Source organism: Acomys minous (assembly GCF_964271855.1).
Source record: "Acomys minous genome assembly, chromosome: 8".
Classification (NCBI taxonomy): Eukaryota; Metazoa; Chordata; class Mammalia; order Rodentia; family Muridae; genus Acomys; species Acomys minous.
The window spans coordinates 118741-135000 of record NC_140489.1 but is presented as its reverse complement, the minus strand read 5'-3'; the positions used below and the strand labels follow the sequence as shown (position 1 = coordinate 135000).

The following is a 16260-nucleotide window of genomic DNA, read 5'->3' as shown; positions in this document are numbered from 1 at the left end:
GTTTTCTTTCCTATCAAATTTAGTCAGTAATTATAATGTCCAGAGCCAACACATCCTATGTTCTGCATTAGATCTGGAGTGAATATGACAAGCATAGTAGTGCCTGGTAGTCTAAGCTTAATTTAAAACCAATGTAGATAATAAATGCATAATGCATAAATTCAAGTGACATTTTGTGCCATATGGAACAGAAAAAAATAGATTTATTAACAGTAAGAAAAAGAGTGAATACATCTGTAAAGAAACAATATTTTTGAAGAATTATGCAAAAGGGTTCCTATCACAAGGAGGGATATAATACAACTCCAAGCTGGAAATAAATATCTTGAGGTGAACTACATTTGCTGTATTTCAGAAGCAATAGGTTAAGGTTACTGGGGCATGGTCAGTGAGGAGAAATAAGAGACAGAGAGCAAGAAGTGAATCAGAGAGGCAGAAAGAACTAAAACTGACTTATAATGCTAATTGACTTACAATGCTAATTGGATTTCAATATGATTTTTGGTCCATTTTGTTGTTGTCATTTTTTGTTTTATTTTGTTTTTAAATAGGGTCTGACTATATAACCCAGGCCAGACTCAAACTCATAATCCTCCTGCCTCAGCCCTCCTAGTTCAGAGATTATGAGGATAATCTAAGTTAAGGTTACTATTGCTGTGATGAAACACCATAATAAAAAGCTACTTGGGGAAGGAAAAGTCTAGTTTTCTTACATATCCCAAGCCACAGTTCACTGAGAGCAATCAAGACAGAAACTCATACTGAGCAGAAACCTGGAGTTGGAGCTGATGCAGAGGCGGTGAAAAGTTGACACTTACTGGCTTGTTCCTTGTCACTGTAGATCTGCATGAGACTGATCGCTAATAACCACTGGACACAGTCACTACTAGACGACACTGAGAGCTTTACAACATGATTGGCAGGTAGAAAGCAGAAAGAAAGAGATGGGGAGGTCAGAGAATGATCATAGTGTGGGTTTTTAAAACATCGAGTTTCATGCCAATAAGGCCACACTACTCCAGTAAGACCACACTTCCTAACCCAGAACCACTCTAACACATGAGCCAATGGGAACCATTCTCAAACTTCCAGAGCCATAACTCCAAACCTAACCTTAATTTACTTTAATTTTTAAAAGAAGTCAGCAGAAACTTTAAAGAAAAAAGTGAACAAAATTATAGTTGCACTGCAGTTAAGGAAACACTAGAATCAAACAAGTTAAGCACAATTCTGTATAAAATCTCCCCCAATATAGATCCCATAATGGATACGGGGATGATCCTGGAAATAAGAAAAATATATATTTCTCTCAGATATCTAAGGATCACAGATATCTAAGATATAAAGTGGCCATATTTTGTACTTCACCATAAGCTTTCATAAATGCTGTCATAAAGCATGAATCCTAGACTGTGAGATGAAAATTTCGTAGCATTTGGTTGAATAGATTTTCCATATTGCCTTTGAAATGTTCACTGTTAGAATAGAAAAATTCCCCCCCCCCCTCTGTTTCTCTCTCTCTCATACAGGTGTGTGTGTGTGTGTGTGTGTGTGTGTGTGTGTGTGTGTGTGTAAGAGAGAGAAAGAGAGAGAGAGATGAAAAGTCTAATTGTTAAGGTAGAGTTCCTTGTGAGATTTCAATATGGGGAGATCATAAAGTCATGAAGACTGTTATTAGTTGTAAAGCTCAGAAGAGACAGCTGAGTTAATAAGAAACTCTGTAAATTTGAAGCATCAAAGCTGAAAGATTAGTTGAGCCACCAAAACAAAGCCCTTCATTGTTTGGACAGTCACAGGCTTAAATATAATGATGAGTAAGAACAGAAAGACTGAGAAGTTGTGGTCAGGAAAGCATGATGAGGACCACAAACGTATGGTGAGACAGCCCCAGAGGAGACACGTTCTTTCTAAGAGAAGGATCAGGATGCTGTGATCAATGTTGGCTTATCAAAAGTATATGAGGGAAAGCAAAGTGAACTGAAGGAATAAGAGGAAGTAGGGGTAGAAAAATAGTAAGTATCCACTCCTAGGAAAAGAGCTTGGTCAATGGAGAAAGAGCAATTGACATAAATATATTTGGATTTTGTTTTGTTTTGCTTTGCTTTTTCTTTTCTTTTCTTTTCTTTTTATTAATTTATTCTGGTTACATCTCAATGGTTATCCCATCCCTTGTATCCTCCCATTCTTCCCTCCCTCCCATTTTCCCCTTACTCCCCTCCCCTATGACTGTTCCTGAGGGGGATTACCTCCCCCTGTATATGCTAATAGGGTATCAAGTCTCTTCTTGGTAACCTGCTGTCCTTCCTCTGAGTACCACCAGTTACTCTTAAGAAATATTTGGAAACACTCACATGCCAGCATGAAAGCAGTTGCTTTGAATTCTGCCAGAGATAGCAGTTACTATCCAAGGATAAAATGATATGATTCTGATATGAGCTACACAGAAAATGTCATTCATTGCTTTATTTTCCTAATAGAATAATAACCTGAATAGAGACTTAAAAATAATTTGTTCTAAATCAATCATAAAATAGTTTTTCTAAGTCCAGCATTTTATACATAAATAAACCGAAGCTCAGAAAATTAGCTGAACCAACTATCTATTGACCTAAGGAAATAAGTCCAAATCATGCATCTCTTAGTCTAACACTATTTTCACAGTTGTCTCAGTATAGAGCATAGCCTTAAATGGTCTCTCAATTATAAGGGAGATGCTGGCTCCTGCCCCAAAACAAACGGGAATAGTCCCAAATTGTTGGCACAGCTAAACTGTGATGTAATGTAGTATATGTATTTCAAATAGTTTCATGAGTTTCCAGCTCTCTGGAAGTCCCATAGAAACAACTTTCTACAGAAATTTTGGCATGCCCTCAAGGGTGTCATTCTAAACCAAGTAGAGAACAGAAGCTAATTTTTAGTTGTTAGCTACTGTATTGAAATCCACTAGAACTATTGATCAATTTAGCTAGAAAGTGATCTTTTCCCTCCATTTCTTTACTTATTTAATCATTTTACATCTGATCCCAGCCCCTCCCTCCTCTCTTCCCAGTCCCACCTCCTCACTTCCCTCCTTCCATTCCCCCTCCCCTTCCTCCCAGAGAAGGAGCGGCCCCCAATTGGTACCAGTCGTCCTGGTATCTCAGGTCACTGCAGGTATAAGCACATCCTTTCCCACAAGGGAGTGACAAGGCAGCCCAGCTAGAGGAAAGTGCCCAGCAGTAGGCAAGCTGAGAACATTCAAAGACACTGGACTGGGAATGTCAAAGTTCTACTGAGATTAATAGTTACTGTCTTTTAAAATCAAATATGAAGTTTACTACATTATTTGCATTAGGTCCTTAGAAAAAATATGCTATGCCTTCACTCATACAGTCTTAAAATTAAAAATATATTCTAGAATGTAAATGTTTTTAGTAGTGCCACATTAAAATATAGATACTTTTCCATGCATTTATTTTTTATCATGACAGGGTTGGCTGTGTTTTCTACTGTGGAGGTAAAACAAAATATTATTAGAGAAAAGCAGCATTCATCATCTTTTTATACAGATTATAATAGTTTTTCTCAAAGGAACAGTTATTTTAGAGAGATATAAAAATAATAGTATTGATTTTGCTACTGTGTACAGCTGTCTTAGGCTGATAGATTTCTACAGTAGTCTTTGAAGCTTCAAGAAAGACATGTAAGGTTGAGAAAAAGAAAGATGAGCTAGGGAGATGGCTCAGTGGGTAAAGTGCATTCTGAGGGGACTGCATTTCAGACCCCTCAACACCTGTATGAAAGAGGAACCTGTGTGTCTGTAACTCTAGTGCTGCAAAGGAAGAAATAGATAGAGTCTTGGATCTGGCTGATGTCAGCCAAGTGTAATTGACAAACTGGGTTCAGGAGGAGATCCTGTCTCAAAACAATAAAATAAATTGACAATAACCAACACCAACCTCTAACTTCCATGTGCACAGATATGCATACACAAACACAAGAGAGATGGGGGTGGGAGAGGGAAGGAGGGACAGACGGAGGGAGGGAAGGGGGGAGGGGGGAGGGAGGGGGGGGGAGGGAGAGGATATTTCCTGTGTTTCATGGCAGGAATTTAGAAGATATTATACAGTTGGACATTAGAAAATTTGGCAGATGGAGAGGAAATTGCATCTACATCTTTCTCTCAAACATCAAAAACTAGTTAGAAATATACTGCTGGTCTGAGAAGACATTTGGAGGGAAACTCACTAATCTTCTCCTGAATTTTGACCATTACAAGTGGACAAAGTATAAATGTGTACAGTCGAATATAGTAGCCACTACTTGCCCCATGTGACCATTGAGCTATTTAAATGTGAATAAGCTGAATTGAAATGTGCTGAAAAGGAGTGTAAAATGACCCTTTATAATTTATTATAAGAAAAAAATGCATTATGTCAAAGAAAATCTACTATTAAAACTATTTCACCTTTCTCTTAAGCTGAGAGAAGGTTTTTGTTACTCTTTACATTAAATTTCTGTTACACAAAGCTTTTATAAATGCTGTTCTTATCAAAATGAGTATGTAGCTTGCCAATATTCTCTATGTGTTCTGTTTTGCTAAGAGATAAACAATAAATGATAAAAGACAATTTCAGTTAAAAAATGGCTTTAAGACAGTTTGAATTTTAGCAAAGGAGAAAATAGACTTCGCAGAAGAGATCAGAGACAGCTGGATGTCACAGCACCCTCTGCCAAATGGACACCTAAGTGTCCTGCTCTCCTGACTCAGTCCTTTCTACATTGAGGAGATGGTGGTAAAATCAAAGTATTTGTGTGACTTTTTTATTAGAGTAATTTCAAGTGGCAACTGGGAAGTACCAAAGTGATGAGAGAAGGCTTCTTCCTACTTCTACAAACCAGAAATATATTCATGTCCCCACCTTTCAAGAAATAGTCACTGAAATTGTGTGTGTGTGTGTGTGTGTGTGTGTGTGTGTGTGTGTGTGTGTGTGTGTGCATGCCACATCTTACATTAGTGCTCAAAATGATATCTGGTTAAACTGAGTTCCAAATACCAGTTGTATATTTAAGGAATTTTCCAAAAAGAGGAAGAGAATAAATATGTATAGACCTCTCACACGAACTCATCCATGAACCCATAATCATGTGATATTAACACTAGTCTCCTTGTTTTTATAAAGATAATAGAAAATGTAATTTAATTATACATTACATGTTTGGTGTCAGAAAGCTGTGGCTTATGTCAAGTTATATAGTGGAGAAATAGCTACTAAAATGAATGAGGAAAAAACCATGCAAATCAGTGATAAGAAGACTGTCAAGACTGGATGAAACTCACATTTCCATTTAATCCACATTATTTTTTCCAAAGATAAGAGTCAGAAAACCCATTGACTTGCTAATATGAATATATACATAATGAAGACTACACAAGCGCAGGGGGTTTTGTCTTCCTTGTAGAATTGTTTGACCATACTTCATCTCCACAGGAGGCTACTGGCAAGCCTGTGACTTCTGAAAACTATTCCATCAGAAACTGTGTTTTGATAACAAAGCCCTTCAATACCTGTTCTTGTTTTGTGGTAAATTTTCACCTTGCTTGTACAAAATTCCTATCTGTGCTCACCTTGAGTTGGAAAGTACAATTGGTCATTTTTATCACATCATTTCTCCCATTTTGAAATTCAGATCATTTATCACCACCTTTCTTTTCTTTTGTTCTTTTAACAGGACTGATATTATAAAAAGTGTTTCATAAAACAAAGCTTTAATATATGAAGGGAACTTTAAATTCCCAGAAAATCAATTTGACAACTGCAAAAGTACTTTACTGAAACTTAGAGATAGGCAGCACACTTGGTTCTACTTCTAGAGTGGTAGTGCAGAAATACATGCAGGAAACTATACATATTCAGCACTAGGGCTCATCTAAGTGGCTTATGCCTATTATTTTATTTAACATTTTAAATAATTATATGAGTTACACACTCATGAATCTAGCTAATGAGGAAAATGTGAAAAAACAATTTAAGTAACTTTCTAAAAATTGTATGCCCATGAATCAGGCCTCCTAATCCACCCCAGAGAAGTCACTTTCAACCATTAAATTATGCTACCTTCTACTAAACAAAATAAGTAAAGTTTAGTGCTGAATGAAGAGCATGCAAATCTGAGGATACGTGAAAGAGCACAAAAAGGGAAGGAAGCAGGAATGAGAAGGAAATTGTGTCATTATTTTGGAATAGCAAAGAGAATGTTTGTGCCAGAGCACAAAATTCACAGCAAATTAAGTCTTAGTCTAACAATGATAACCATAGCCCTATATGATGGTATTTGAACTATATATGTTTAAGTAAGGAATGGGCACCAAAATATTTTCAAGTTTTTGAGAATAAAATCACATGGTTAATCTAGTCTATGAATAACCACCCAAGTAAGTGTAAAGAATTAGAACCAAAGAGGTTATTCACACCTATAATACTAAAATTAATTATAGAATGGAGGGAAACACCAGTGAAAGTGGTGAGAGTGGCAGTTAAAATGATTCCTGTAAGAAATGTCATAGAGGCACTTAAAAATGTAGTGGGCATCAGGCTGTGGGAAATGATGGAAGAGTGAGGAGCTTGAGACTCACATTATGCCTGGATTATAGAGATCAGTGAATGTTCTGAATCAGGAAAACAAAACTGAAGACATTTGAGAGAGGCCAGATAACTACTTCATTCTCTCTGGTACACTTTACATGAACTATCCACACTTGAATTATGCACCAAATGTTATGCTATGGAGAATCAGAAAAAAACATCCCATAATAATGCAAAGGTTTTGCCTTTTCCAGTGTCTATATTATGGAATCAGATTGATATTATCTATTTAGTTACAATACAGTAAGAAAAAAGTAAGGACAGCATGATTCACTTCAAAAAGTTGATGAGGACTTCCATGAAGTCTCAACCAGTACTGAAGCAGGAAGCTGAGTCATGACTGGGCATCATCCAAATAGAGAAGAATAGGAGATTTCAAGAAAATGAAGCATCATATGTCAGGTCCTTATAGGAGAAAGAATTTTGTGAGTTTGAAAAAGCTACAGGAAAAGACAGTAAAGGTTAAGGCTAAAGAAAATGGTAGTTCATCATGTAGATTATGGACCATATAAAGGTTTGGGATTTTTTTTAATACTTTAAAGGACAGAAGCAAATTTTTCAAACAAAAATTGATTTGATGAAGTCAAGGAAAATTTGAACCCTTTGTTGTAGCACTGATGAGAGCTGCTGGTGCCCAGGAATCCCTGGAGCACTAGGGTGGAGATGTACACAAAGGTTTTGGAAATTTTCTGGAGATCCTAGGAACTAGGCCACGTGCTTCACTAAGTGTGGCATCTGGGAGTATGAAGGAGACATCAATAAGGACTTGTAGGCATTTGGGATGAAAACAATAGATCATTGTGCCATTTGTGGATGCAAGAAACACTAGGGGTGAAAGGTTTCCAGTAGGAACATAATAGCATCAGGGACCCCAGAGAATGAAGGAGATTTGTGAGGCAGGTTTGTGAGGTGGCTCAGGGCCTTGGTCTTATTCTTACTTTCCACACAATGTCCACGAGTAGGGAAACTTACTAAGGAAACTAAAGAGTCTCTCAGAGGAGATGTATGTTGGGCTAATATCCACTTGTAAATGAGTATATACCATGCTGTCTTTCTTGGTCTGGGCTATCTCACTCAGGATGATTGTTCCTAGTTCCATTTCATTTGCCTGCAAATTTCAAGATTTCCTTGTTTTTAATAGCTGAATAGTATTCCACTGTGTACGTGTACCATAATTTCTTTATCCATTCTTCAGTTGAAGGATATCTAGGTTGTTCCCAGATTCTGGCTATTACAAATTACGCTGCTATGAGCATAGTTGAGCAACTGTCCAAAGATTTTAAAGTGTACAATTAAATCATAAGCCTGTGTTGGAAAGCACAGTTGGAACTTTGGGTTCAAAGGAATACAGTGCTTGATGCATAGATGTGAAAAGTTGTTGGGAGAGAAATAATAGCAAAATATGCAATTATATGTAGTGAGAAAAGTTCTCAGACATTATAAAACACAAAAGGATGAACAGAAGAAAGAGTCTAGTAATGAAGACAAAGGAAGAGTAAGGATAAAAAGTAGGAGGTAATCGATCATCTTTAGAAGTGCAACTTTAGTGAAATATGGTAATTAAAACTATCGCTTTATTTTTTAAAATAAGCATTAAGGAGCAAAGAATAGCTTAGAAATATAACCAGGACTTACCTTTCCTTTCTGGCATTTTAGCAAGTGCCTGCTCTAATCCAGTGAACACACAGAATATTCCAAATAGGAGAACGGGGATGATAGTAGCTGTGGCAATAAATAAAACATGCTTCCTTTCTTAAAGAGTTTCAGGGCTATTAATATGAATACTAAACAAATAAGCAAATGTAATACTACCTTCAAAGAGTTACTGTGAGAATTTAAAAAAAAGATGCTATCAAATCTTTTGAAAGAATTTCAAGTAGATCTTGAAGAATAGGTATATCTCATAATTTCTATTGATGTAGTAAAACTTATGAGCAAAAGCAACTTAGGGGGAAAGGTTTATCTCATCTGAATACCCCCAGGTTACACTCCATTAATGAGAGAAGTCTTAGCAGGACCTCAGTGTAAGGATCTGGAGGCAGTAACTAGTGTAGAAACTGAAGAAATACTGCTTTACCTGCTGGCTTCTTAGACTTGCTCACCCTGCTTTCTTTATAGCGCAGGATCACTCATTCAAGAATAGCAATGAGTATAATGAGCTGGGCCCTCCAAAATCAATCATTAATCAAGAAAATATTCCAAAGGCTATTACAAATAGAGGAATGTTCTCAATTCAGATTTCCTCTTCAGGATGTAGGTAGTCCAGATAATAGGGGAGGAGGGCTCTCCTTTCTGAGGAATAGGGGAGGGCCATGATGGAGGAAGCGTGGGACTGGGAGCAGATGAGGGAGGAGACTCCAATTGGCATGTAAAATGAATAAATTAAAAGAAAAAATGTTGTCTTGTAAGATATGTCTATGTGTATGTAAAGCTGACAAAAATCAATCATAACAGGGTAAGAATGTGATAAAGTTTCCAAGTGCAGAGGAAAAATGAGCAAAGATGGTATATCCAAGATGCATGGATTTAAATTTAGTCTGACAATAGAAAGTAACCTTAAGGGGATCTGTTGGCAAAGTGAAATGGAATACAACTTAAGTCCTGCTGGCAGTCCAAGATGTCAAAAATGCCATTGAAAAAATGGACAGAGTGAATGGGCCAAATGTTGAAACTCACACTATCTAGAATTAGAATTCTATTTGAACAACACAAGAAACTCTTTTGTGGGTTCTTAGATAATCTAGTGCTATCAATGCCCTGGGTAAAATGAGGTGCACACGTGGAATGAATGGCACACGGGACCTAATTCAATAGGAATGATGTGAGAAGAAGAGAAAAAGTCAATAGCATCTCTGAATTTTGAGAAAGGACATTAGAGTAATGAGCATTGGAAAGGATTTAGCAGATACTAAATTGAGACTTATTTTGAGAGATTTTAAAGCTGAAAATATCCATGTGGGATTTCTGTCATTGACTGCTTTACTTTTGGCTGTGCACACAATGAACTGCAAAATGATTGTTGGCTGAACTAAAAATAGATGATGCTGTCACAGTGACCAGCATGCTGTGTTATTCCCTTGTCTCTTGAGGCATAAACATATTTTAGATGTGATATTTGCTTTGAAAAAATTAATTCAGATGTAAGAATTATTGACAACATTCAGATAATTTTAATGCACCATGGACAAATTTATAGAATGTGCTACTTTCTTTTTAGTTTAATTATTTTCTTTTTTATTAATTTATTTAATCAATTTATAGCCTGATGAAAGCCCCAGCCCTGCTCCCCTCCCAGTCCTACCCTTATATCCTCTTCTCTCTTTTCCCCTCTCTTCAGAGAAGGCGAGGCCCCCATATGTGTAGCAACCCACCCTGGTGCATCGAGTATCAGCAGGACTAAGAGCATCCTTTCCCTCTGAGCCCAAATGCAGGCAACAGAGTCAGAGACAATTCCCTGCTCCAATTGTTAGGGGACTTACATGAAGAACAAGCTACACATCTGTTAAATATGTGTAGGGTGCCTACGTCCAGACTATGCATGCTCTTTGGTTGGTGGTTCAATCTCTGTGAGCCCCAATGGGTCCATGTTAGCTTACTTTGTAGGTCTACTTTTTGTGTCCTTAACCCCTCTGGCTCCATCAATTCTTCTTCCCACTCTTCAGGGAGACACCCTGGACTTTGACTTTTGTTTGGCATGGGTTTCTGCATCTGTTTCCATCAGCTGCTGGATGAAGCCTCTCAGAAGACGGTTATTCTAGGCTTCTGTATGCAAGCATAGCAAAGTATCATTGACAATGCCTATGGGGTGAGTCTCGAGTTGAGACAGTGATGGATTTGCTGTTCCCTCAATCGCTGCTCCATCTTTATCTCTACACTTCTTGTAGGCAGGACAAAATTCTGAATAGAAGGTTTTATGGGTGGGTGGCTGCTCCCTCCCTCCACTGAAAGTCCCTCTTGGCTATAGGAGGTGGTGACTTCAGGCTACACACCCCTGTACCCCACTGCCAACCCCATAGGCTCCCAGGAGTATACCCTGTCCCAAAGATGCCCCCCACTGATTTCTCTCTCCCAATAACATTTTCCTTCCAACTCTCCCACCTCTGTCCCCATTCTCACCCCCTCTCCCAGGCAGTTCCCTCTCTCTATCTCTTCAGATGTATATTTTATTCCCCCTTCTGAGTGAATTTCAAGCATCTTCCCTTGGGCCCTCCTTGTTATTTAGCTTCTGTAGGTCTGTGGATCACAGCATGGTTATCCTATACTTTATGGCTAATATCCACTTATAAATGAGTACACACCATGTGTGCCTTTCTGGGTCTGTGTTATCTGACTCACAATGATCTTTTCTAATTCCATCCATTTGCCTGAACATTTCATGATATCCTTGTTTTTAATAGTTAATTGTTATTCCATCGGGTAAATGTACCATGAGACACATCTAAATTGTTTCCAGTTTCTGGCTATTGTGAATAAGGCTGCTATGAACATAGTTGAGCAATTGTTCTTAAAGTACGGTGGAGCATCTTTTGGTTATGTACCCAGGAGTGGTATAGATGGTTCCCAATTTTCTGAGAAACCTTACTTTCTTAAAGATAGTCCACTCAGCATTTTGTACTTGTTCACTGCAGCTCAGAATATTGGTGTCATACTATCATAATGATGTTCAAATTCCAGATACATACTGATTCACTTTGGGGGAAAAAACTCTTTGGAGGGTGAAACAATAGAGAAGCAAAGACACACTTAGTTTTGGCATAAGCAACATTCTGTAAGTGAGAAAAAGAAGCCAAGAATAGATCAAATATTTCTTATAATTCTATTAGGAACTTATACTATTCTGAACCTATCATGTTCAAAATGCCACATAATTTTATTATTACTAGACATTTCCATTTATTTGTGGTTTACTGTATATTAGAAATTTAACCAAAGTATCTTACTTCATTGTTAACAGAAATGTGAGATAAATATTAGCATGCATTAATTGTATATACGTTTTAAGTAAGTGAAAGGTAAAATTCAGAGAGCTAAAGTAGTTATTATTAGTTTCACTCATATGTGAAACAGTCAAATTTAATGTCCATGCCTGCCTGAGTTGAAGAATATATTCGTTGGGCTATGCTTTCTCTGTTTCTTCTCATCCTTGGTTCTAAAGAGCACTGTTGGTTCTATCCAAGTCCTTGGGATAAAGCACCCATCAACTTCTACTTTCTCAGAATGAAAAGTGTTGTCACTCATATGATTGGCCTCTCTAATGCTTATAAAATGTCATCTCAAGAGGAAAGGCCATGATAAAAACCTGTTAGCTCATACAGCCCACTACCAAATTTTCTAGTATGCCTAGGGATACGGATTGCTTTTCCCTTCTAGCCACTGAGTTTCCTCTTCATACTTCTTATGATCGAACAGAAAAAAACATGCCAATATATTTCTTCCTAGTTTGATACTAATCCACCCCCAAAGCCCCAACAATAACCGTAGTATATTTCCTGATATTAATACTTTCCCTACTGTATCATTTTTCTGAAAATAAGGAACCGAAATGTATTACATTTTTAACCATTTTTCTTAATTCAATAAGTATAGCGGAAGCAAAGGAGCACTGGTAAATTAAAACCTTAGGGAGAAATCAGCATTGTAGACACCATTTATTGTGATCTATTTCCTGTTTGATGGTAGATAATAGTTTGAAATAAACCCAGACCACTGGGAAGTGGCTACTTGAGCTACTACATGAAAATTTATACATATTAAGAAGTTATTCTAAGATAGAGATATCTTATGAGAGATATGTTGATCATAGCCAGAGCAGCACTTATAAATCAATCTAACGTTTATAAGATTTCCTCTGACTTGTTTCTTTGTGGTTAAAAAGGAAAAAGAAAAAGAAGAAGTGATTGTAGGAGACCTCAACTATCTAGAAATTATCTTTTTTTAAAAAAAAGACCTTTCTTGACTAGAATAAGGAAGTCTGCATTTTTCAGGAAATTCCATTATTGATATCCTATAAGTGCTTATATTTTACTAACAATGTGCATTATATATATATGAATATGTATATATAGAAATGTATATATCTATCTATATGTGTGTGTATATATACATATACATAGTATAGTATTTTAATAGATACTCACATTTGAGAAATCATTAAAGCAAGCTAAATTAAATATATTGTCTAACATTTGTTTTATGATGAAAGTATTTGAAATCTGCACTTACAGAGAGAATGGAAGAGAGTGCCAGACTTCTTAAAATGAGAGAAGAAGAAAAAGAAAAGGACATTCAAGAGAGCATAGTTAGCAGACTGTCTGGAGAACTAGACCATAGTTCACCTACAGAAATGGTAGGGTTAACCATGAGCTTGCCTTAATTTGTAGACGGTGAATAGACGCAACAGGGAAAGTGCTTCAGACTTCACAAAAGAAAGAACATTGACAATCAACCTTACTAAAAGATGAAAATGTCCATTTTTTGTTCATTGGAAAAATTGAACCCTCCCTGAAAAAAAAAATCTTGTTAGGCAAGACATGCAAATAAGGTAGGGATGTTTAGTTATTAATACTTTTATCATTCACTCGCATTCTGGTTCCCACTCTAGCAGATTATACTTAGCTCAAGGAAGTAGAATTCTTTGTCAGTGTTGCTTGTTTAGAATAACACACGAGCTCAGTAGAGAAAGGAGGTGAAATTACAAAATGTGGAGGAGCTGTTAGTGAATATCCACACAAAACAGCCTTGACCTTCCTTTTTCTTGGAAAGAGTAAGAATTTTCTTAATTTTTTATTAAAGTATTCACTTTTGCTGTCTATAGAAATAGAGGTTCAATTAAAAATAGTCCCTGTAGACACATGTATTTGAATATTTCATTTCCAGTTGGTGGAACTGTTTGGAAAGGAATAAAAGGTATGGGCTTGTTGGAGGAGGTGCATCACTGGGGTGGGGTGCAGACGTTGAGGTTTCAAAAGACTCTAGGTCTCTCTTGATGCCTCCTGGTTATCTCAAGACATAAGTTATTAGCTATTGCTCTAGCTCCAACCTGCCTGTCCACTGCCATACTACCAGACCACAGACTATAAACCCATGAAATCATAAGCCTCAAATTAAACACTTTGTTTTATAAGTTGCTTTGGTCGTGGTACTTTATCCCAGCAATAAAAAAGTAACTCAGACAATATGTATTCTATAGTGTCATTTTGTATATGTGAAATATGTACAGTTAAATATACTTTTATAAAAATGAATAATAAAATAGAACTCCCCAGGACACTGAGCACAGCTTTGGGCCTTCATCAAGATTTGCTGACACACACATAAAATAAGATAATGGAGTTTTCTCCATATAGATGTGTGTAAATCCCACACAAGCCATGGGTCAGATTTTAAATTATTGTTCTTTAGAGACTGTGTAGCATTAGCTTTTTTTTTTTTAGCTTGCTAAATTTAAAAATAATCTTTTGCAGTGCAAAAACAAAACTGCATAAATTCTTACATTCCGATAGTTTGTCAAATTAAAATTAGCCCTTTGAAAAGTAGTTTAACTGATCCATAAGACTGTAAAGATGTTATGATAATAATTAGTTACCAGGTGACATTTAGGTACATATATATGTTGTATAATACTTAAGTTAGATCAAATATAGCTATTACCTCAAATATCTGTCAATTCTTGATGGAGAAACAGTTAGAAATAATTTTCTGTTTCATATATAGTACACAACTCCTGTTTAGAGTCTCTTGCTGTGTAGTAACACAATTTCTCACATTTAAAAGTAGCTTGGTGTTCATGATCATCCTCTGAAAGCCACCAGTTTTCACCCTCTATGGGTCTCTATGAGACTATTTTATGTTACACATAAAGGTCTGGTGGTGTGATGTTTGTCTTTCTGTGCCTGGCTTATTTCACTTAACACAGTGATCTCAAAAAGATGAGATTTTATTTTCTTACAAATGGCTGAATCACACATATTCTATTATGTGTATTTACTATACTTCCTTTATTATCCATCAGTTGATAGTTAGAAAGTTTTATCTCCTTCTCCTGTGAATATTTCAGCAATAAAGAGGGGGGATTCCGATGTGTCTTTAACCTGGAGATTTCATTTTCTGTGGCTAAACCAGTCAGAAACTACCAAATGGCTTGGTTTAGTGGTATATTTTCATTCTTGAGTTATTTTTTGTTTTTCTGTCATAGGAGTTTTCTATGTGATTGCCATAAAGTGATAAGTTCTTTTACTATAAGAAGCAATTTGGAAATGATAAAAACATATCATGGTTAAAATATTAAGAAACGAAACACCCAAAAGTCCAGACCTGGATAGGATGGTGCGTGCATGAGATCTGGGAAACAGAAACATAATAATCTAGAGGTTCAGCTACATAGTGAGTTCAAGGCTAGCAATGAGCGACATGAAATACTGTCTCAAAAAAACAAAACAAAGAAAAGGGAGAAAAAGGAGGAGAAGGGGGAAGGAGGAACAGAGAAAATATACTGATAAATAATGTTAAAACTAATACTTGGACTTCATTTCTTCTCATGTTTTGAATCTCTGATACCTATTAACATCTTATATGTTGTTTTCCCCTCTCTCAACCTATTAATTATTGTTATAGTTAATAGTTCCTTTCTTTGTCTTAACAATCTGAGTGCCTTACAATGCTAGAGTATTTTGATTTTCTCTGTATAATCAGTCTTATCAGTATGTTTTATACCTTCTCATGATTGTACTCATTTTTGGCCAAAGGACTCCCTATATCACTTCTTATAGGACAGATCTGATAAAGATATTCTCTTAGCTTCTATTTGTGAGTGTCTTCATCTCACTTTCAAGGAGAGCTATGCTGAGAATATTCTTAGTTGAGATCATTTTTGTTGATGCTTATTTACTTTGTCCCCTTTGATACTTATGAAAAATGTATGATATATTCTACTGGTATTTAAAGTTTCTGATGAGATGTCTGCTGTAATATTATTAAGGACACCACTATATATTATTTGTTTCCTTTTGCTTTCAACATTTAAAAATCTTAATATTTTTTCCTTGGAGAAGTAGATTATAAGATGGCTTATTGTAAGCTTGGTTTCCTGAAACTGAACAGCTTTGGTCTTGGAACCCATCTAGGGGTGGCAGGAAGGAATAAAGAAAAGACAGACATACAAACCACATCAAAGCTGGTATCAGATAGAATGTGCTATAGCCTCCCACCCTCCTCTGTGTGTTTATTAGGTACAGCTGGGGTGGAGGTGGCTAGCCTCGGTAGGAGGTCTCTGTAGATGAGCAGTCTCAAACTATAAGCATCCAGAAGGAGGAAGCTACAGTTTTTAGTGTTTTACTTGCTGTTCATAAGCAAGTCAATTTCCTTGACTGTCAAGGAAATTTTTGCTATTTCTTTTGATCCTGGCCCATAATGATAACAGCTCTGCCAATTTCCCATGAATCCAAAGCCTTGGAGTCTTCAACATGCCTTTCTCATGACATCACACACACTTACTCAGGGTTTCTTCTGATTGAGTTAATTCTGAATAGTGGCCTTTGACATCCCTGACTCTACATATTTGCATCCTTCTCTAGGATCCTTCTCTCGTCTATTATGTTCTATTTGAATAACTTTTCTACCCACTTAGCAAACTCAC

General features: G+C 36.5%; 2 protein-coding genes across 5 annotated transcripts in view; both read left to right on the top strand.

Moving 5' to 3' along the window:
- MACC1 (MET transcriptional regulator MACC1) overlaps positions 1-1578 on the top strand; it is a 355671-nt gene extending 354093 nt beyond the window's left edge. Inside the window, exon 7 of the transcript XR_014781262.1 lies at positions 1530-1578. The gene's annotated coding sequence lies outside the window, so the exon portion shown is untranslated. The remainder of the gene's footprint in view (positions 1-1529) is intronic.
- TMEM196 (transmembrane protein 196) overlaps positions 1-16260 on the top strand; it is a 67693-nt gene that overhangs the window by 12977 nt on the left and 38456 nt on the right. The window lies entirely within an intron of this gene.